The following is a 19,921-nucleotide window of genomic DNA, read 5'->3' on the forward strand; positions in this document are numbered from 1 at the left end:
AAAGTAAAAACAAATAATAATGCTGTATTGATTGCCATCCTTCTGTGGCTTGGATGGCCCTTGGTGACTTAAGGAACTAAAATCATCTAGTAGTAGTTGACCTGAAACTGCCTTTCTCATTCATAAAGTCTAGCGCAGTCCAAATCTGCAAACTTTGGTGACCACCTTAGTACGGAGTAGGAAAAATTCTGGGAAGCTTCACTATCAGACAATTCACATGTTGCTTGCAATCAATTCTTTTTATTCTTTGATATTTCCAAAGTACCAACAGTGTTCTGCACCAGCAGGTAAAGGCAGGAAGAAAAGCTTCTTGTCACAAAGAGATTGCCATTTAGATACAGTGTGTACTGACAAAGGAGAGTGTAATGGGAAGCAAAGAGTGAGCAGAGTAATTGAATGATGCATTTAAGCATACATTTTGTTATCTCTGTGGGGTTTTATGTTTGTTTTCTTCTTGACTTATTGAATTCGGTGTTCATACTTTTCAATCATTCATTAGCTAAACAGTTCTCTTGTGGTTTGCCTGGACTAGGAAATGAGAACTGGGACAAGCTAAAACTAGGAAAAAGGTGGGTATTTTCTTAAGCGGAGGCAGCTCACATCACTTCTGGAACACCTCTCGCTACTTACTCATTAGCATTTACCACAGAGCTGCCTGATGGAAGCTATACTCTACAGAATTAGTTTTTTTCTTAACACCAGTGAAGCCTGTACAGACAAGATGGTTTGCTGCAGACGTTGCAAATTGGCCAGCCAAAACTCAGGCAACCAAATCATTGGGATTTGGAACATAAAGAGAATCTGGGCAAAATCTGTCTAATTAACTTGATAGATCATGGAAACGGGTGATCTTTTAGCATCTCTCAGTCCATGAGAATTTATTCTGTGAGACAGTATAATGGAAAGGATTAAGGGAAGGATTTCCCTTTCTCACCATTAGGAGTCGAAGGACAAATAGGTACAATTATTTTATATTTTATGTCCTATTTAATAGGATAAATATTTTGTATGATTTTAAAACTCTTCAAGAATGTGTCCACATCTGAACAACTAACTCCTCCCCCATCCCATAGTAATAGTTATTTCTGCCCATTGAGTAGTAAGCAATCCCCCCAGCCTATTTTAAATATCTACCTTGGATAGTGTAGAACAGCCAGCCCAGATGAGGACATTTGTACAGTTGATATCACTGTGCAATTAGAATGCATTTTTTAGGTTTCATCTAATGTCTCAATCAATATTCCATGGGAAACATGGACCAGCAAATTTTACAAGGCCAACAAACACCAAATCTACACACAGCCTTTCCAGTGGAGGTATTTCTTACTTATTCCGGGTAATATTAAATAAAAAAAAATACATCTGAGAGTGATTTTACCCCATTTTATCACAACAGTATAAGTGAAACTTCTTAGCGAGGCAAGCAAAGACTGGTTGTGTATGGCACTTTTCTTCAATATCTAATACAGAAAAAAAAATCTGTTAAGAAATCTTAGGGGGATATCCTTAATTAACCGATAAAGTTGTGCTTGTGACTGTGGACATTACAGTCTCTTGAGGCAATAATCATGTCTTCGAGTGTGCTTGTCCCTATGGGGAATAAAAATATCCCAACCCGTCAACCTGACTCTGGTCACTTTTCACCACCCCATTATTAGAATATTATTGCTAATGAAAACAAAATCTAATTTCTAAAAATGTAACTACAGCATACATTCAGGGTCTCCAAGAGCAGACTGAAATCTTGTTAGTCAATATTATTCCTTCCTGTTAGAGCAGAATTCTTCTGCCCTCAGAAATGTCAGCTCAGGTTCAGCTCTGACGTTTAGGCAGAACTACTAAGTAGCCCAAGCTACTTTTTCGTATTACATTCAAGAAGCAAGAAGTTTTTAGGACAATACAGGTGATTTAGATATAGCTTAAAATGGAAGAAGATGAAGTCATCTACATTTTTAGTCAATGCTGATGTAAACCACAGTATGCAACATTTCCAGTTGCTACACACAAATCTATCTGGACATCTGGTGTACTATCCTGGCCATACTTTGTTTCAGGGGCCAATTATAACCAGCATCGTGGTTGCCATTGTACATGATGAGGTCCTTAACTAGTGCATTACACTATATAAATGGGGAAAAAAATATATTAAAAATCTTAAACATTGTTAGATTTATATTTAGGATAACAGTGTCCTTTCAGCTATCCTTGCAACATTTTATTTCAGCTACATCCAGAAGTAAATCAGAAACCACAGCTATTAGAACACATTTATCCAACAGGTTTGGGACCTCTTCTTGGAGAATCAATTTAATTAAGTATGAGGGATTTTTAAATCTCATTTCATAACACTTTGTTGGTGCTTTTTTTTTTTTTTTTTTTTTCAGGGAGAGGAAAAAATAACTTGCAAAACAAGTATCCCACATTCTGAAAGCTCTTTTTGGAACATATGGTCTTATCCTTCAGAAATTATGAGTTCTCTTGACACAGGCTGTGACAATCAACTTGCATATGAAGTACTGCTATATTCTAATTACTTGGTTATGCCAGGTTTTTCAACAAAACTTTCCCAGAAGTTCCTGTCACTCAATTTTGAATGTGCATTCAGAGATTTGAAGCCTTAATGAGCCTTGATCAAATTAAGTAAAAGCCCCACCCAGCCACTGAAGACAATCCCTGCTAGCTATGCTGAGGGTTTTGGCGATACTTAGCTCCAGGCAATGAATTCCAAGTCTAAGGTAACTTCCAGAGATTTCAGAAAACTTCAACCTAGAAACAAAGTCTCTCATGGAAATGGCATCAGCACACTCCCATCTCCTGGGAACAGATGGATCCATCACATAAAGCTTTGTGAAATGAGAAACAAGCCAGACTGGAAGCGTGGTACCGTATTACAAACTCTGCTTGCATTTCCTCAACACCTTCCTATAAAAAGACTCATTATTGACATTATGTAAATACACTGCATTGGGGTCATTTGATAGTCTCTTAACTTAATAATAGAGTGAATTTGGCTGGTGTATTAGCTTATCTCTGGCCTGGGATGGGCTGGTCCACATGAGTAGCATTTTAAATCTAAATGTGAATTTAGCCTGAATGGAATTTGCATCTCTTTCACATCAACTCTGTACAACTGCAAATCCCATATTTTAAAGAGCTGTGCCCAGTCACTTTTCAGTGCACAGTTTCTGATTTTGTCATCTCTCTGCCCTTCCCTTTCTAAAATTCAAAGCTTCCTTTCCCAAGTATGCATAGAAAATAAGATATTTACAATGATAAGCTCAAACAGCTCACTTCAGCACAGCAAACTACCTAAAGCCTATATGGCACCCTAGTGAAATATAACTACAGTGTAGGGCTGGGCATAATAGGAATATGCCCATAATAGGAATAATTTCATAGGCTATGCCCTTGCCCATGGACTGTAGCTGCAAAATATGGTAAGCTTTTCTGCCTCTCTCCAAAAATCAGTGCAGCAAACTGGATCCACAGACCTTCATGGGTCAACAGCCTCCAAACCTCCTGCTCTGCAGGGTGGAAGTAGATCCTCCAAACACACTGAGCGGATCAGCACAGAAATAATTCCAGCCCGTAGCCAGATATCCATCCTGGGGACCTGCCAGACTTCCCACTCAGCCAATCCATTTTTAAAGACAGGGCCTTATTAGCACCTTACAGGTCTTGAATTACTTTGCTGAATCTTTCTAATGAGACAGCAATCTGTCCCAGGGTATTAGGGAAGTAAATGATAGATTTTTACTTTCTGATTGGATTTCACAGGTGTATTCAAAGGTTAGGTGGATAATAGCAAGCTTGAGCACAGGAAAACTTACCCTGAGCAGCTGTAGGCTACAACACATGCAGAGACAGACTTGCAAATTCTGGCTTTTTGTCCTGGCAGAAAATGAGGACCTTTTTTTCTAACCTGCAACAGGCAATGGCCACAGCATACACCTTCTGGTTTCATCAGACCCACATATAACCTTCAGCCCTACATTTTAGAGCTTTCTGTAAATACTCACACCCAACTGAAACAAGCTCTAAACACCTACACCACCTCTTTTTCTCTGATAAAAGACTCTAATAAAACCAGTTCTGCTGGGTGCATTTTTTTAAATGCATTTTTCTAGTTCTGCTTCCCAATTTGCAAGCCATATCAAGAAATGACAATCTCTTACTCCCAGAAAGATAACTAAATATCTTTCACTGACCAAAATATTCATTAATGTCTAATGCTCAAAACCACGCAACAATTCTCACCTTACCAGTCTTCATTACATCAGCCTCACCTCTGCATCTTGCCAAATGTCACCACATATTGGACCTGTAACATCACTACACTTTCCCTCCATGTGTTATTTCCAAAAAGTGAGAATAGTAACTTCAGGCTCCCTAAAATGATGGCAGAGACAACAGTGAGTCTTATCCCCCTCAACTTCCCCTGTCTGCAGCGTGGACTTTTACATGGGAACCCTGTTGCGTAGGCACCCTTCAAGTCAACAGTGAAAACAGTTTGGGAGAATGATTCATCTCACTCCAATATGGATCTGTAAAAGACTGTGGGATGGATCCCTTCACCTGGGAGGGTGAAGAACTGTTTCAGAGCAAAGCTGGAATAACAAAAATCGGTGATGAGTCACACAAATAGGGAACCACATGGAAACACAACTTATCTCCAAGGGAAATGAGGAAGTTTGGATGTTTCACTTCTTTACTAAAAAGTTTAGAATTTATATTTAAATTTGTGATTACATGCTTCTTTTTTTTTTTTTTTTTTTTTTTTTTCCTGTGAACACTCTCCATAGAAAAGTACAGTCAGAAATCCTCCATTCATAGATGCTCTGCAAAGCAAAAAAGGCATCCTCAATGGCAACCATTTTATGTAAATCGCTACAGAAAGGTTGCACTGAAACTGAGAAACTTCTGCTAGAGGAGCATGAGCAGAACCTCAGCTGTCACCCCTCTTGAATGGTTTGGGTTGATATGGTCTTGACAGCTCCAAGAGCTGAGTCCTGCATGGGTTGTGTGCTTTGATTGTGTCCACAGGGCATCGTGGTTAAAGCATGTCTGAAATGCTGCTCCTTGCAGAGCTGGATGGGAGTCATGTGAGAGCATCCTGGTCCTCCAAAGGTGTCCCTGAGCCATAACATTTGACTGAGTTCCTTTGGTTAATAAGTATAGTGTTCTGTGAAAAAAGACCATAAAAATCTTTCCTAGGCAACAATTTTCCCCTATCATCAAAAGCGCATTCAAAATACAAAACCAAAATGCTCTTTCTGTAGATTTTTTTTTTTTTTCAGTGCAGCACTATGTCTTTCCTGAGCTCAAGCACTTCTCCAGCCTTATCCAGTAAACTCCTGTCAGCTGAATGCTATCACGTGGCTGTCCTGCTTTTTTCCCCAGTCATAGGAGCACAAGTCACAAGCTATGGTATTAATCCACGCAACCTCTGCCTAAATCTACAAGATTCACACAAGTTTTACAAGAAGAAAACCACTAAAAAGCAGAGAAAACTCTGCACCTTTGATACCCTCCATCAATCCAGCAACATTTAGATGACAACATATTGCACGCAGTCACAAAAGAACATACTTTAAATAGTAGACTTGTTACAAATTTGTAAACATAGCTAAGCAATGATAATACCTCCCTTCATGCTTGCTTTTGGAACAGCTGCTGTCACTGTTGCAGACCATCTGCAGATAGGAAAGCAACTTTGCAAATACCTCCAAAATCCCTCTGCTTAATGAGCAGGTAAGGAGGCACAATCAAAACCTGAGCAGCAGCAAGAGATGCTTCTGCTTCTCTGTTCCCACATCACTAGCTCTTAGTACTAATTTCAAAGACTTGTTGATAAATTGGACCTGAGTTGGTTGAAGTCAACAGTTCCCAAGACTATTGTTACTGAGAACTGCCCTGCAGTTTGTGAAAGCATTTACATAAGCACAAGAATGATACAGTCTAGTTCAACTACTCTCTCGACTCTTTAAAATTAGTTTGATTTTATTTTTTTAATATAAAGAACAGTCCTTTGCACCATCTGATGATGTCTCTAAAGATCTAAATTCACTGCTTGGCTTATTACTAAGTTTTCCTGAGCTTGGAAACAAAGTTTACCCTCTGGATTTTGATGCAGGGCAAGACCCTGATGGCTTCATGGGGAATTTGGCACAGATGAGCTCAAGGAAAGGGCTGGGATGTGTAGAAAAGTGCTTGTTGTATGGGCAGCAGGAGGCAGCTCCATGCGTAGGAGGTGAGAGAAGGCAGCACGCTGGGAGTGGGAGAAGGCTACAAAGAAAGTCAGCTCAGAGGAGAGAGTGAGGAACATAAGGAATATCACAGTGTGTGGGATGAGATGAGAACAGAGATGTAGGTTTTTAGAGAACTTTAAAACAATTATAGGTTTTTACCATGGGAGGTTCTGTTTGACTAGATCAGAGCTCTTGCTTCCTTGTTACGTGCCTAGAATTGAAGCTTTCTTTGAAAGAGCTTGCTAATACTATTCTATACTTTCAATTAACATTTTATTTAAATGTTTTAAGATAGCTTCTAGATACATTAAAGCCTTACTGATGAAATCTTGAATATAATTTACATATCTAAGCCACATTTGCATTCAATAACAAGACAGCTTTCCAGTATGGAGTTTGCCATCAATAGCCCCCATTACTTGTGTCTTCCTGAATTTCCCTAGCTGCAGCATTCACTTTGAATTCAAAAGGTTGCAGATTTAGCAGAAAGAAAGGAGACAGTAATATTATCAGTGATCTGATCAGGTATCTTTTCCAAATTTTAGCCTGATATATCATATCAATTTTAACACATGTACTTAGTCCAGCCACAACTGGTGTATCTTCAGGAGCTTCACAAGAGACACAAGTCTATTCTTTAATTTAGTATTCCTTTCTGTTAAAAAGAAAGGGAGTATTGTTCCTACAAATAAAACACAAAATGTCTGTATCTTTTCACAGTACATCTCCATGCTTCCCTCAGGGGTTTTTTCATTATAAAATCATATCTCAGTTATCCAGACTCAGAATCATAAAACACGTATGGGTCCAGTAACAGGCAGTGATGATTGGAGTAGATTTTTTGGAAAGGCACATTTTGAGAATTTCTGAATGTAGGGACTAGAAAAGATGGTGAGAGAGGCAAAAGATGTCTGGTGCATCATGTGTCTGAGAGCAGCAGCCCACCAGTGAGCACTGCACGGGCAGTACTGGATGCAGGAAAATCATCAACCAAGAGAATTGCCTCTGGTTACTCTGAGAGGCTCTTACACTGGAAGAATAATATTCAGGGTGGGCTTGGTGAAGGATTGTTTGGTTTTGGTTTTGCTCTGGACATTCTGATTTATCTTACAGCTGATGCTTCAACATGAGATTTACGGAGACTATGAATCTTATAAGCCTTTAGAGAGTCACATGAAACTGCTTTTGATGCATGCAGAATGAAGGAAATAAAGGGAAAAAAAGATTTTGTTGTTGCTGTTATTTATCAGTAATCAGTTTGTGAACTCTTGCCACAGTTCTTTAATGTTGTGTCTTGTCTTCCAGAATGGAGTTGATCTAAAACCTGTTTTGGGGTTTGGTTCATCAGAAGAAATGACAGCTGAAATTTGGAATAAAACCGAACATCTGTATCTCTCAAAAGAGCAGAATATCAGAAGTCATAGAAGTTCTGAAAACCTTAGAAAAAGAGACTATAAACCATCTTCTTACTGCTATGAAAAGAGGTTTGCATAGGGAAAGTGAGGATTTTCTTGCAGATATTTATTTCCAGATCTGCCTCTTCTAGACTTTGTCAGCTTGTCTGTCAAAGCAGCTAGTGAATAATGCCAGATGAACTGCTGGCTTCCTCCCGAACAACAACTCTTATGCTGCTATAAAGATGCACTGCTTCCACCACATATTTTTTATTGTCCAACACCCACTACCAAGACTGTACAGCATTCCTGAACTTAAAAAAAAAATCACCTGGTAAAGATCAAAATTCAAAAACCTGCATTAGTATAGCAAGCCAAACCTGACTGCCAGTATTTCAACGCCTGCCTGAGCTCTGAATTTTTCAAATGGGTTAATATCTAAAATGTCTGTTATGTTCCTGCTACTGTGAGAGAAACTCTTGATGGGAATTTATTTCCTGTTATGTCACATTCACTACCTGATGGAACTGCTGAAGAAAGTCAGTCACTCACAAGACAAAATGGAAGGCAGAAGAAACAAAGCAGAACCTCTCACTGACTTGCCCTAAACAGCACCAAAAGAAAGAAGAACTGACAAAATTTTTCTCAGTCATTAAAGAAACTTTTGATTATTATTTTCAATCAACTAAGTACTTGTCGTGCATCAGACTCGCTATTTTTACAGTAAAACTTCAACGGAAATCTAAATCTTCAATTTATAAACTCTGAATTAATTCTAAGTGACCATAAAAGGTCTGGGGTTGTGGCATGAGTTCATAACTCTGCCAAATCATATCCCCTTTAAACGACATCGCTCTCTTTCACCTTGAAAGCTTTGAAATAGAAGATACAAGGCACTGCTTTAACTGAATGTTTTTTCTTATATGATTTCTTCTCCCATTTCTGTATGCACAATATTTTCCTGTTGGGATGCTTTTTTTTTTTTTTTTTTTTTTTTTTTTTTTAAATCCCAGCTTCAACTCAACTGATATTTCTACAGGCATTCTCTGTAACACAGAGAAAAAAAACCATCAGCACTGCATCCTTTCTGTAAGAAAAAGCCACAATGAAATGCCAATTAGAAGTTTCTGCTGCTGTGCACTCATAGTGGTTTGAATACTTTCTTTGCAAGTTGGGGGCAGCTGTTACACACACAGCTCTGGACTCCTCTGAAAAACAGGTCATGGGGTGGGGGCTAAAAGAAAACTCAATCAATCAATAAATGAAGTACTTTCACTGTTATCATTTTCTGAATTTTTTAAATCAGACAGAACACTTGCAAGCTGTATGTCACATTTCTTTGATTGCCACCTTTCTCTTCATCTTCCCACTGCTCAGCGCTGCAGCCTGTGCTTAGGTCGCCCGAGTTTCTGCTGACGCCGTGACCAGCTGCTGCAGCGAGCCCGCAGCTCCACTGGGGTCAGAGGTGCAATATCTGTGCTGTTATTAGAGAAATTACTCAGTGCAATTTCACAGTTCAGCAGAACAGACTTATTGCTTGTATGCACTGTGTGTGTGTGCCTTAACAAGCACTTAAAGTTTTTCTGCTTCTGTTCCTTCATGGAAACATCTATCTTTAACAGCTTTAGAAATGTTAGTGGCCAAGGTTTCTTTATCTACTCAACTTTAATAAGGAATTACTACCTTGCGTTTAATAAGGTTTATAAGAGCTGGATTTCTGATCTCTGCTATAAATTCAAAAACAACAAAATGACCTTTATGTTTTAGAAAAAAAATAAAGAAAGTAACAGGTGGCTTTTTGGTAACATGATTAGCTTTATTATTATGTTCTAAATATTCAGTGTTAGCAGCAACCATCTCTTCTTGTGAATGCCTTTCCAAATTCAATTGCTTTATCCAAGTTATCTCTGTTTATTTCTGCAAAGGCAGGGCCAGGGAAAAGCAAAGCTATTTCTGCAATACTTTATTTTATTTATTCTCAATGAAAATGAGAAGGTCCTTTTTACAGCTGCACAGCCTATAATGTCAGCTTCAAGCAATCAGCTAAAAAAAAAAACCAGTCACTTTGCAGGTTTTAAAAAAAAAAAAAAGAAAGAAAGAATAAAGAAAAAATCAATTCATGTTGTCACAGTCTATCTAGAGTCATATTGTCCCCAGCCATTGATAAAGAATGAGAACATCTGGGGATTCAATTACTCATGACATGAATAGTAATATTTCATTTTTGTTAAATAAAAGTTTTTAGTCGCAGGAACTTCTGCTTACTTCCACATGTGATCCTGGAATGAAAGCTCACAGCGCCTGAGACACAGGAAGCTACGATCTCTTCGGCATCCATGGATGTATTAGTGCAGGTGCATCTGCACCCCTAAACAGAAAAACTTGATGAGGAAAATAATTTTTGAGCTTCTAGGTAAGAGATGGGCTCCTGAGCTCCTGGCCTTGGCAGATTACCTAACTACCACAACTGCCTTTTAAGAGCATGAATTAAGAGCCTGCATCAGAAATATGGACTTGCTATTTGAACCTAAGTCTGTGACACCTGCAGCTGTCCAGTATGTTTGATTAACCCATTTTTTGTGCTAGGTGAAGCCTGGCACCTTGTTTTCTTCCCTCCTTTCTCCATGCTCATTCATTAAGAACAGATTATGGCAAACAGACATGATTTGCATCCCCTCTACAACATCATGGCTTTGCTGAAACTTAAGCGTTCCCTGCAGGAAACAGTGCAAAAGCGTTAAAATTCCAAGGGTCGGAATGAAAAATATGTTCCATTATAGCCTAGCTAAGAGAAACGCCGCGCTGGCACTTTGCTGTTGTAGAAGTGCTGCGCAGGGCACAGCTTGCAAAATACATCAGAAGAACATATAGAGAAAGTGGGGTAGGTCCTCAGTGGCTCTGAACTGGCAAAACATCATTGCTAGTAACAGTATCACAGCTCCACTATGAGATTGCTCTGAACACCTGAGATCAGGGCTCTCAGTTGTCTTCTGCTGACCACAAGAGCTTTAGGGACCTCCTGGTTATAATGGCAAGGTCCAGATGTGAAAATCTGCATCACCTCATGGGAGGAATCTCAAGTCAGCACCCTCCAAAAATAAAAAACAGTCACCAATTACTGCTTGCAGGTCTTGTGTCTGGTTTTATGTAATGTATCTAATCCCACTGCGATCATTGCCTTTTAAAAATATTTAACATTTATGGACTCCAGTAAAAATGTTTTTAATATAATGTAGATGAAGTATAAACTGTTAACCTTGAACACTAGGGAAATGTGCTAGGGTTTTGGTGTTTTATTTTTTACACCTAAATACTTTAGTAAGGATTCTCTAAGTGTTGCTAACATAGCAAATCTTTTGGAGTCATTCATGTATTTGCAATTTCTGTAAATGATACAAAGGTATTTCATAAACAAAAGTGATGCTCAGAAGGCAGAGAATGTTGAAGAGAGAACTAAAGCAGTGTCTTTGCTGTCCCAGGACTATTGGTGCAGGTTTCTTGACATTGTCCCAATGTGTCTTACAACTGCTCTTCAGGGACCAATGCTAACGATCACACACACAAAAATCCTGTGTATCAGCAGTTCATTTCTAACTCTTTACTAAGTGTATGATATAAAAGTAAATGTGCAGACAAACTGGAGGGAGCAGCTGATTCACCAGAGGACCGTGCTGCCATCCAGAGGGGTCCTGGCAGGCTGGTGAGGAGGGCTGACAGGAACCTTGTGAAATTCAGAAAGTGCAAAGTCCTGAACCTGGGGAGGAACAACCCCAGGCACCAGGACATGCTGAGGGTACCCAGTGGGAAACAACGCTGCAGAAAATGACTTAGGGTCCTGGTAGACCCCAAGTTGAACATGAGTTAGCAATGCACCCTTGCTGCAAAGAAAGCCAAGTGTATTCTTGGCCATGTTAGGCAAAGTGTTCATTTGGTCAAGAGAGGTGACCCTTCCCCTCTGCTCAGCATTGGTGAGGCCACACCTGGAGTGCTGTGTCCAGTTCTGGGCCCCCATTGCAAAAGAGACACTTGGACATACTGAAAATAGTCCAGTGGATGGCCATCAAGATGATCAAGGGACTGAAGCACCTTGCTATGAGGAGAGGCTGAAGGAGCTGGGACAGTTCAGCCTGGAGAAGAGGAAGAACAGGGGGATCTTATCAACATCTATAAATGCCTGAAGGGAAGATGCAAAGAAGATGATGTCTGGCTGTTGCCAGGATAGAGGCAATGGACATGGCCAAGAGGCAATGGACACAAACCAGAACACAAGAGGTTTGGCCTGACATCCAAACATCAGGAGGCAGAGCTTTCCTGTGTAGGTGACGGAGCCCTGGCACAGGCTGCCCAGAGAGGCTGTGGGATCTCCTCCTTGGAGATCTCCAGAAGCTGTCAGACATGGTTCTGGGCACCCTGCTCTGGTGGCCTTGCTTGAGCAGAGGTTGGACCAGATGGACCCAGAGCTCCTTTCCATCCTTAACCACTCTGTGATTCCGTGATAAAACTCCAGAACAGTCACATGCCTAACCTATGCTGTAGCAAAAATACTAAGAGAAAGCTCCTCCATGTCAACAAAACACTCCTAAACTTCTGTTTCTGGGCTGTTTCTCCAGAAGCAGATGTGTATACACATTTTTTTTTTTCTCCAAATGTATATTTACATCTCAAATTATTCCTAACAAGATTTGTCCTTTCCACTGACTTTCTGATGATCTTAAGTGCTTAAACATCACTCAAGAAAAGGGTACACACAAATGACTAACTTGGTGAACGTGTATTTTGAGTAGAAAATGAAGCTAGGGGGAAGGATGTCTTATTAAGTTTGTCCCCTTTGCTGTTTCTTACATCAGATTGACCTCTCAAAACCCATCCATACTGATCCCTTTCTCTGTCTTCATTCAGGTTGCCATTCAAAGGCTCATTTTTTGAGCAAGCCCGAGAAATACTATTCCTGTGTCAGTCAAACCTTCTCCCCAGACCAATGTAAATTTAACTTAAACCAGTAAGATACTGCAGCACTATTAAGTGGAACAGATAATGAACCTAAATAACTGCTCAATCTTATTAGTGTAGCCCTCATATACCTTCCGTTTTTCTTCAAGCCCTGCTGCTTAGCATTCATACTGCCTGATTTGAGACTAAAATTAGATTATAGGAATGCGTGCTTTTTACAAGAGGTCTTTTATTTGTTCCATAAAGTATTTAGCACTCTTTAGGCACTGTATAAATAAAAATAATCACGATCTTGGAATTCACCTTCAGGAATGGAAATGAAGAGATCTGAGTCCTTTCATTTCTGCTGCACATTATCCTCATTGGGCACGTATGGATGGCAAGGCTTTGTATGACAAGTTAAAAAGAAGCTTGGAAGTCTGGTAAAGGTGAATAACAGGAAAAAAAAAAAAAAAGAAAAAAAAAAGGAATGTGTGTCTAGTTTCAGAATTTTACAATAGGGATTAAAAATAAAAGCCCTACCTGAATTTTAAGATAAAGATCTGCTGTCAAATTTGTCAAATTCATTAATGTTTGTGAGAGATGCTAACGATTGCTGGTGAAAAACAGTGATGGGTTCAAAAGCCAGATTACTGAGTAAAATCACTTACACTCATTTTAAGATTTAAAGGCTATGTATAATTAGGAGCCATTTCTACACTGCAAACAGTGATTTCTGAAGGCTCTGCATGTTGAAAACAGCTACCTGCCTTCTGGGTCAGAGCTGTATCAAGTCCAATAATCACTTCTTCTGACTTTCCCCCTCCTTCCCAAGGTCTATATTTAGGACTTAAGTACCAAATATTGAAAGTTTTTCGAGGTTAAGGATGCCAACGTCCTCAAAACTCCAGCAGGCACCAGTTTACGTCATTTGCTCCTTTAACACTTCTAAAACTCAGTCTGCTAGGACTCACCTTAAATTAAAGCTATCATCAGGTGAAACATCTAGTCTACGCTATTCCCCCAGGCTCTACTTTCAGACAGCAGAGAAAGAAAAACAATTCCCCAAGGTTACTCACCCTGTCCTGAGATAAGGCACCTATTTCTCTTCGTTTCTCTCCTGGTTCTTTAGACTGAGGATGCTTATGATCACTAAATTTAGGCAATGTGAATCTTACAGTTAGTACCTTCATAATTTTTGAATGCAAGTCATCAGTAAGCACATATGGATAATCACCTCTATGCTCCTTAGACTCCTCTTAAGATTTTAAAAATACCTCTTCAGAAAGGGATCAGATTGCACATAAGTGTGTATTAAGATTAACATCAGCTGTAAAAAATAAATAAATATATAATTCAAAAGGGAAGTAAAATGACAACAAAAATGCCGACAGCTACCAGAAGGAATAACTCCATGTCACATTTTAATGATATTGAAGCTTTACTTAGAAAAAAGAAATCAGAATAGTAAAGAGAAAACATTTATATTATTCCTTCAGAAAAGTAGATTCACTTATAATAACATCAAACCTGTTACTATTCCAAATAATTACTGTTGTTTATATTACTGCACCTCAGAAGTACCATACAGCATCAAGGCATTCCTGTATAGCATGTATCATAGGCAGTCCTGCCTGCAGTACAGAAAAACAGCTCAAAAGTTGTATGAAAGTATTATTTATAAATAAGCATCTGAGGCATAGAAAAAGGTCAAATGTAAGATTTTTAGTGATTAGTTACATTGAGTCTCAATTTAAAATAATGATTTTCTTCAGAAAGTGGCAGGCTTCGAAATTATGAAAAAACTGCTCTTTGAGACAGTTGACTCCAGAACATTAAATATTGAGAGTTGGAATCTTTTTCTCTTCTTTTTAATGATGTGGTTTCAGAAAAGATACAAGATGATATAATTTCCAAAGACTAACTCTGGTTAGCTGCATATAGTTTGACATTCAAGAGATTTTAATGTTATCAGCTACCACTGCCTGCCACCTGGGATGAGCAACATTTTCTTGACCTATTATTTATATGCCTTTAAATGAAAGTGAATTTTGAGAAGAGATTTGGAAGTGGAAAGCAGAATGTCTCCATTTGAAGAGGGGGGTCACAAATGGACTACACCAAATCCCTGCTTTATATAAAGACGAATAAAACTTTAGAAAATCTTGTATCAGTGTAAGGAAAATTCTGTTGTAGACCAGGAGAGAGAGATGTATAGTGTCAGTGGATGGGTGTTCAAGCCTGGCATCACTAGCAAAGCAGCACTGGTGACATGAGTGGACATCCATCATATACGAAGCACAAGAAGAAAAACGTATAACCTCATGTTCTCAGAGTGAGAGAAATTGCTAGGTAGAACACCTCAACCAGAAGGGGAACAAAAAAGCAGACAGAAACTAACCCCATCTCCTTTGTCCCTGCAATACCCATGAAGATAGCAACTGATCTGGATTTAGTCCATACGTCTATTACTGTCAGAAAAAAATATCCTTTTCATTTCATAGTAATTAAAATGCTCATGGATGTTTTATTAACTCACTCTACAGAGCCACATAGATTTTATAATTCATCCAAGCACTTACAAGTAGTTACTTGGGTTAGGCTGTCAAGACAGAAATGATTCAAAACCTTGTGTACTTAGCTCTTTGGAAGACATATCATTCCCTAACACAATAGTATTAGAAAGACTGCTGACAGTTAGTGATCAAGAGATTTCATTTTGCTTGTCATATGGTGGGTTGTCAATTCTTCTTTTTCCCTTTAGATAAAAGCTTAGTTGCATTAGATTTAAATAATGGTAAAGTTGCAGGTTAACATTTTTCAAAAGTACTGAAATGACTTCAGTACTCAAATTCTATTTTCAAAATGCTGTAGACACGCTGGAACATGTCTCTACAGTAAATGAAACTTAGGCACCATTAAACAAATCTATGAAAGAGTGAAGAATTAAGCATCAAATCAAGAGGGCTTAAAATTTGTAACCTACTCCAGACTGCTGGCTTAAAATATATGAAGACTACAAATTATTTTAAGAGAAGCTAATGATTTAAATTTCCACACTGAATATAACTTTTTGACACATCAATTTATCCTTGCTGTTATATTCTATTGCAGATTTTCTCCCACCCTTCCAAAAAAATTTCAATGACAATTCTAAATGGCCTTTACCTCAAAATCTAAGTTTTACTGAGTTATGCTCAAGACTTAAGCAGGGGCTGCAGAGATTTTTTTTTCCTCCTATGAAAAATATCTATGCAAATTATTTGTTGATTTTCTTAAATCAACAAATAAGAAAAGCCTAGAAAAAAAGCCTAGAAGAGGAAGTGACCATTTAAACTTTAATCCCCCTGAGTAAAATGCAAAATTGAACCGCTACATAAAAGATGAAAAGTAAAACAAATTTTACTTCTGTTATCATTACTAACCTAGTATTAAGTAAATAAATAATCCATGTGGTTATTCTATATTTAAAATATTTGTTCTTCTTTAAATATAAAGTACCTTTCACAGAAACAAACAGAAGAGGCTAGAGACTAAAATCATTCCTTTGATATTGAAGCAGAGCATTTTCTCATTTAAGCTCCAAACATCATCTCCCCTGTGCCCGCAGGGCTTTGCACTGTGCATGAGCACTCCACCTCACTAAATTACATCTCCCCGGACATGGTACCATTCCTCTCACTGGCTTGGCTTAAACACTGGTCTACGAAGGGGTGGTTGCTAGCTTGGTTATAACAAGTCTTTAGGAGCTTATCTTCATTCATTAATTGTTCTGCATCATGCGTAATGGGGTTTTTCTCAATTTAAGGTATATATACTTTTAATAATTTCAGTTTGGTCTCTTATTGCAAGTACTGAGTATATAACGTGGAGAGCAAATACAGTTTGAAATAAGACTGCCGTAGCAGCTATAGAACATCTAAAAGAAAAAAAAATAGGCCAGACCTTTATTAAATTTTAAAGTATGCCTTCGCTACACTCTTGTAAAGATCCAAATAGGGTATTCAAATCTCTAGAGATCACCAGTATAATTTCTTTATCATGTTCCATTTAAAATTTAATTATGTAGTCTACAACAAGAAATATCTGAGTACTCTAAATAGGTCATGCAATGAACAACTTAATATTATTATAAAGTTTTCCTTGTGAAGATCCTTTCTTTGATGTGCTGTTGCACACAGAAAGCCTTTCTTCGAAAAAACAATATACATTCACAGATATAATAATGTCATTTAATATAAAAATTGTAAGGCTTCTTTATCATATTTAAAGTTTAAATTTTCAATTCCTTCTCTAGTCAGAGCTTCTTAAAATCATCAGAAATAACTGGTAAATTAGAACTGACACAATATAATTATAGAGAATATTGTTATATCTTTCTATAGGCAAAGTTAATCTATTAGGTTTCCTTCTAAATGATGCCCACTAACTCGGATTTTTCCACTTCTTCCTATGAATGAAACATGTTCTTCAGTGGCAAAAAGTAAGGTAATTTCTTCTTGCTTTTAGATAAAATCATTAGAAACCAATCAGCAGTATTTCATGGAAAATGGCTATACTAAAAATATAGTATACCGTTTTCCAAGACACTTCATTATATTTGCTTTTTTATTTCTATTTTTTTTAAAAGCACATAAAGACCCTAATCTTGGTTACTATAGAAAAGAAATCTTTGCCTGTAAATTCTGACTACTTACATAGCTTTCTGGTTACAAACCTCTAACTTCTCTTTAGTAAACCAACTATGTAAAATTCAGAAGTTTGATTTTCTGCTTTTTTTTTTTTTTTTTTTTTTTTTTTTTTTTCCTATTTCATCAGTGCCTAAATCTCTCTGGCTGGCAGACAAAATACTCCAAGTACAGACACATCTGCTCACACATGGCTTCCAGTGGAGACCCTTTCACCAGGTTTACAAATGTTCGAAATGTGTTTGATCAATCTTGGGACATAAGTATATCCATGAACCATTACTGCCCAGAGAAAAGGTATCATGTTTGGCTGAGTAAGTGAGAGCTATATTTCTAGAAATACATTTTTTTTATTTTTTATTTTTTTTATTTTTTGCCCCATTGGACCAAATACAACTAGCAGAGTAACTATGGAAAAGTAGTTATTAATTTCATTATTTCAAGGTGCAACTAAGATTTTATATGATATAAAGTAGCTTCAGAGTGGGGGTGTGGTAGGGAAGATGTGGTGTGGCAGGGAATATTAGACAGTTTCACAGTTACAAATTAGTAACAGCAAAATGGTTCACTTAAAGTTTCAATGAAGAACATAAAATATTATATTAATACATCATAAGATAAGATTAAAAGCCCTAGGGAACTGCTTTCTTAGAGAAATGTAGGAACAGGTGAATCCCAGAGAAGAGCTGAGAAGAGCCAAACTGCACACAGCTGTAAACATTTATTTTAAATCTAGACAAGATCATTGGTTTTAATATTTATAACATAATTACATTGCCTTGTGCACATTGTTTGTATAATCTGATTTTTACTTGCGACGTCTTGCCACAGTTGAAATTAAAGCCTTGTGGTAATAATTCAAAAAACACATTTAGGCAATCATTAATGGCAGGTATGAAACTGGATGTTTATTCTAGCACCTGGATATCTCATTTTAACTTTAATTTAAAGTGGAATTCATTTCAGCAGTACAAGGACTGCATGTTTCCAGTGTATTAGTCATGTAATACCTAACCAATTTGGGGCATGTAGTCAAACTGGAAATATTTTAGCACTAAAACCAAAAAAAAACATTCCAGATCAAGAAGACAGATCAAGGAATGGCTACTCTGTTGAATCTCTATTTCCTTTTTCTTTGTATTTGAAGAATTGTAATTCTTTTGCACAGAAAATGAATAAAATCTTGCTTTAGGTAGGCCTGACTATTGGTCAGCACTTCAAATGCTTGGCAAAACTTCACAGTCATATTTTTGCTTGAACATCCAAATGGTGGTAAGTAATAAAAAGAATCTAATGAGTGAACAACCGATATAAATCAAACAAGTTTGTACCCACAGAACAAGGTAACGCATTACAGAGAGTGGGATAAACATCACATTCACTGAAAATCTGCATTTACACAGCTTATCAGTACAGATGAGTCAATGCCATGCAAACTTCATGAAGTTCAAGAAGGCCAAGTGCAAGGCCCTGCACCTGGGCTGTGGCAATGTCAAGCACAAATCCAGGGAGGGTGGAGAATGGATGGAGAGCAGCCCAGAGGCGAAGGACCTGGGGGTTAACAAGAAGTTCAACACAAGCTAGCAACGTGTGCTTGAAGCCCAGAAAGCTTGAAGCCCATGTCCTGGGCTGCACCAACACCGTGTGAGCAGCAGGGCAGGGAGGGGATTGTCCCCCTCTGTTCTGCTCTCCTCAGACCCCACCTGGAGCCTGCGTTCAGCTCTGGGGCCCAGCACAAGGACAGGGACGTATCAGAGCAAGTCCAGAGGAGGCCACGAGGATGATGGAAGGGGGCTGGAGCACCTTTGCTCTAGAGCCACACTGAAGGAGTTGGGGTTGTTTAGCCTGGAGAAGAGAAGACTCCGGGGAGACCGCCCAGCGGCCTGCCAGGGCCTGAAGGGGCTGCAGGAAAGCTGGGGAGGGACTGTGTGTCAGGGGGTGTGATGGTAGGACAAGGGGGGATGGCTTTAAACTAAAAGAGGATAGATTTAAATTTGATATTAGGAAGAAATTATTCACTCGGAGGGTGGTGAGGCCCTGGCCCAGGCTGCTCAGGGGAGCTGTGGCTGCCCCATCCCTGGCAGTGCCCAAGGCCAGGCTGGATGGGGCTTTGGGCAGCCTGGGCTGGTGGGAGGTGTCCCTGCCCATGGCACAGGGTGGTACTGGGTAGGCTTTGAGGTCTCTTCCCACCAAAACCATTCTGTGATTCTATATGATTGAACTAATGAACCCGACACGCCGTAAAGGTAGCCTTTTTTTTTTTTTTTTTTGTCTCTCTCGGAAGCAGAAACATGTATTACTATGCTTAAAGAAAACTGACTTTTCTGTAGAATTATTCTTTTAACATTAACTTTTACATGAATTACAAGATTGCTATTTATCAAAGGATAAAAAAAAAACATTACCTCATTTAAACCCTCCTGCACCTTACAGAGCAAAACTGGTGGCAGAAGATGCAAGAGGAATGAGAGCACCATTTCTTTTTGCTAACCAGATCTCTCTGTTATGTGACAGGGTAACATATCTTTTTTTTTTTTTTTTCCCCTTCTCTCCACCCTTTTCTTTATCTGCATAATAACAGCATTTTAGCACACCCTCTGACAATATGTAGGCAGGTCTCTCTTCAAAAATCTCTGTCACAGCCTGGGAGTCATGTCTAGTT

At 38.5% G+C, this 19,921-nt stretch overlaps 1 protein-coding gene across 2 annotated transcripts in view; it reads right to left on the reverse strand.

Moving 5' to 3' along the window:
• The window catches only part of CELF2 (CUGBP Elav-like family member 2), a 373,678-nt gene that overhangs the window by 288,165 nt on the left and 65,592 nt on the right, over positions 1-19,921 (reverse strand). The window lies entirely within an intron of this gene.

Source organism: Aythya marila (assembly GCF_965140915.1).
Source record: "Aythya marila genome assembly, chromosome: 1".
NCBI classification, from domain to species: Eukaryota; Metazoa; Chordata; class Aves; order Anseriformes; family Anatidae; genus Aythya; species Aythya marila.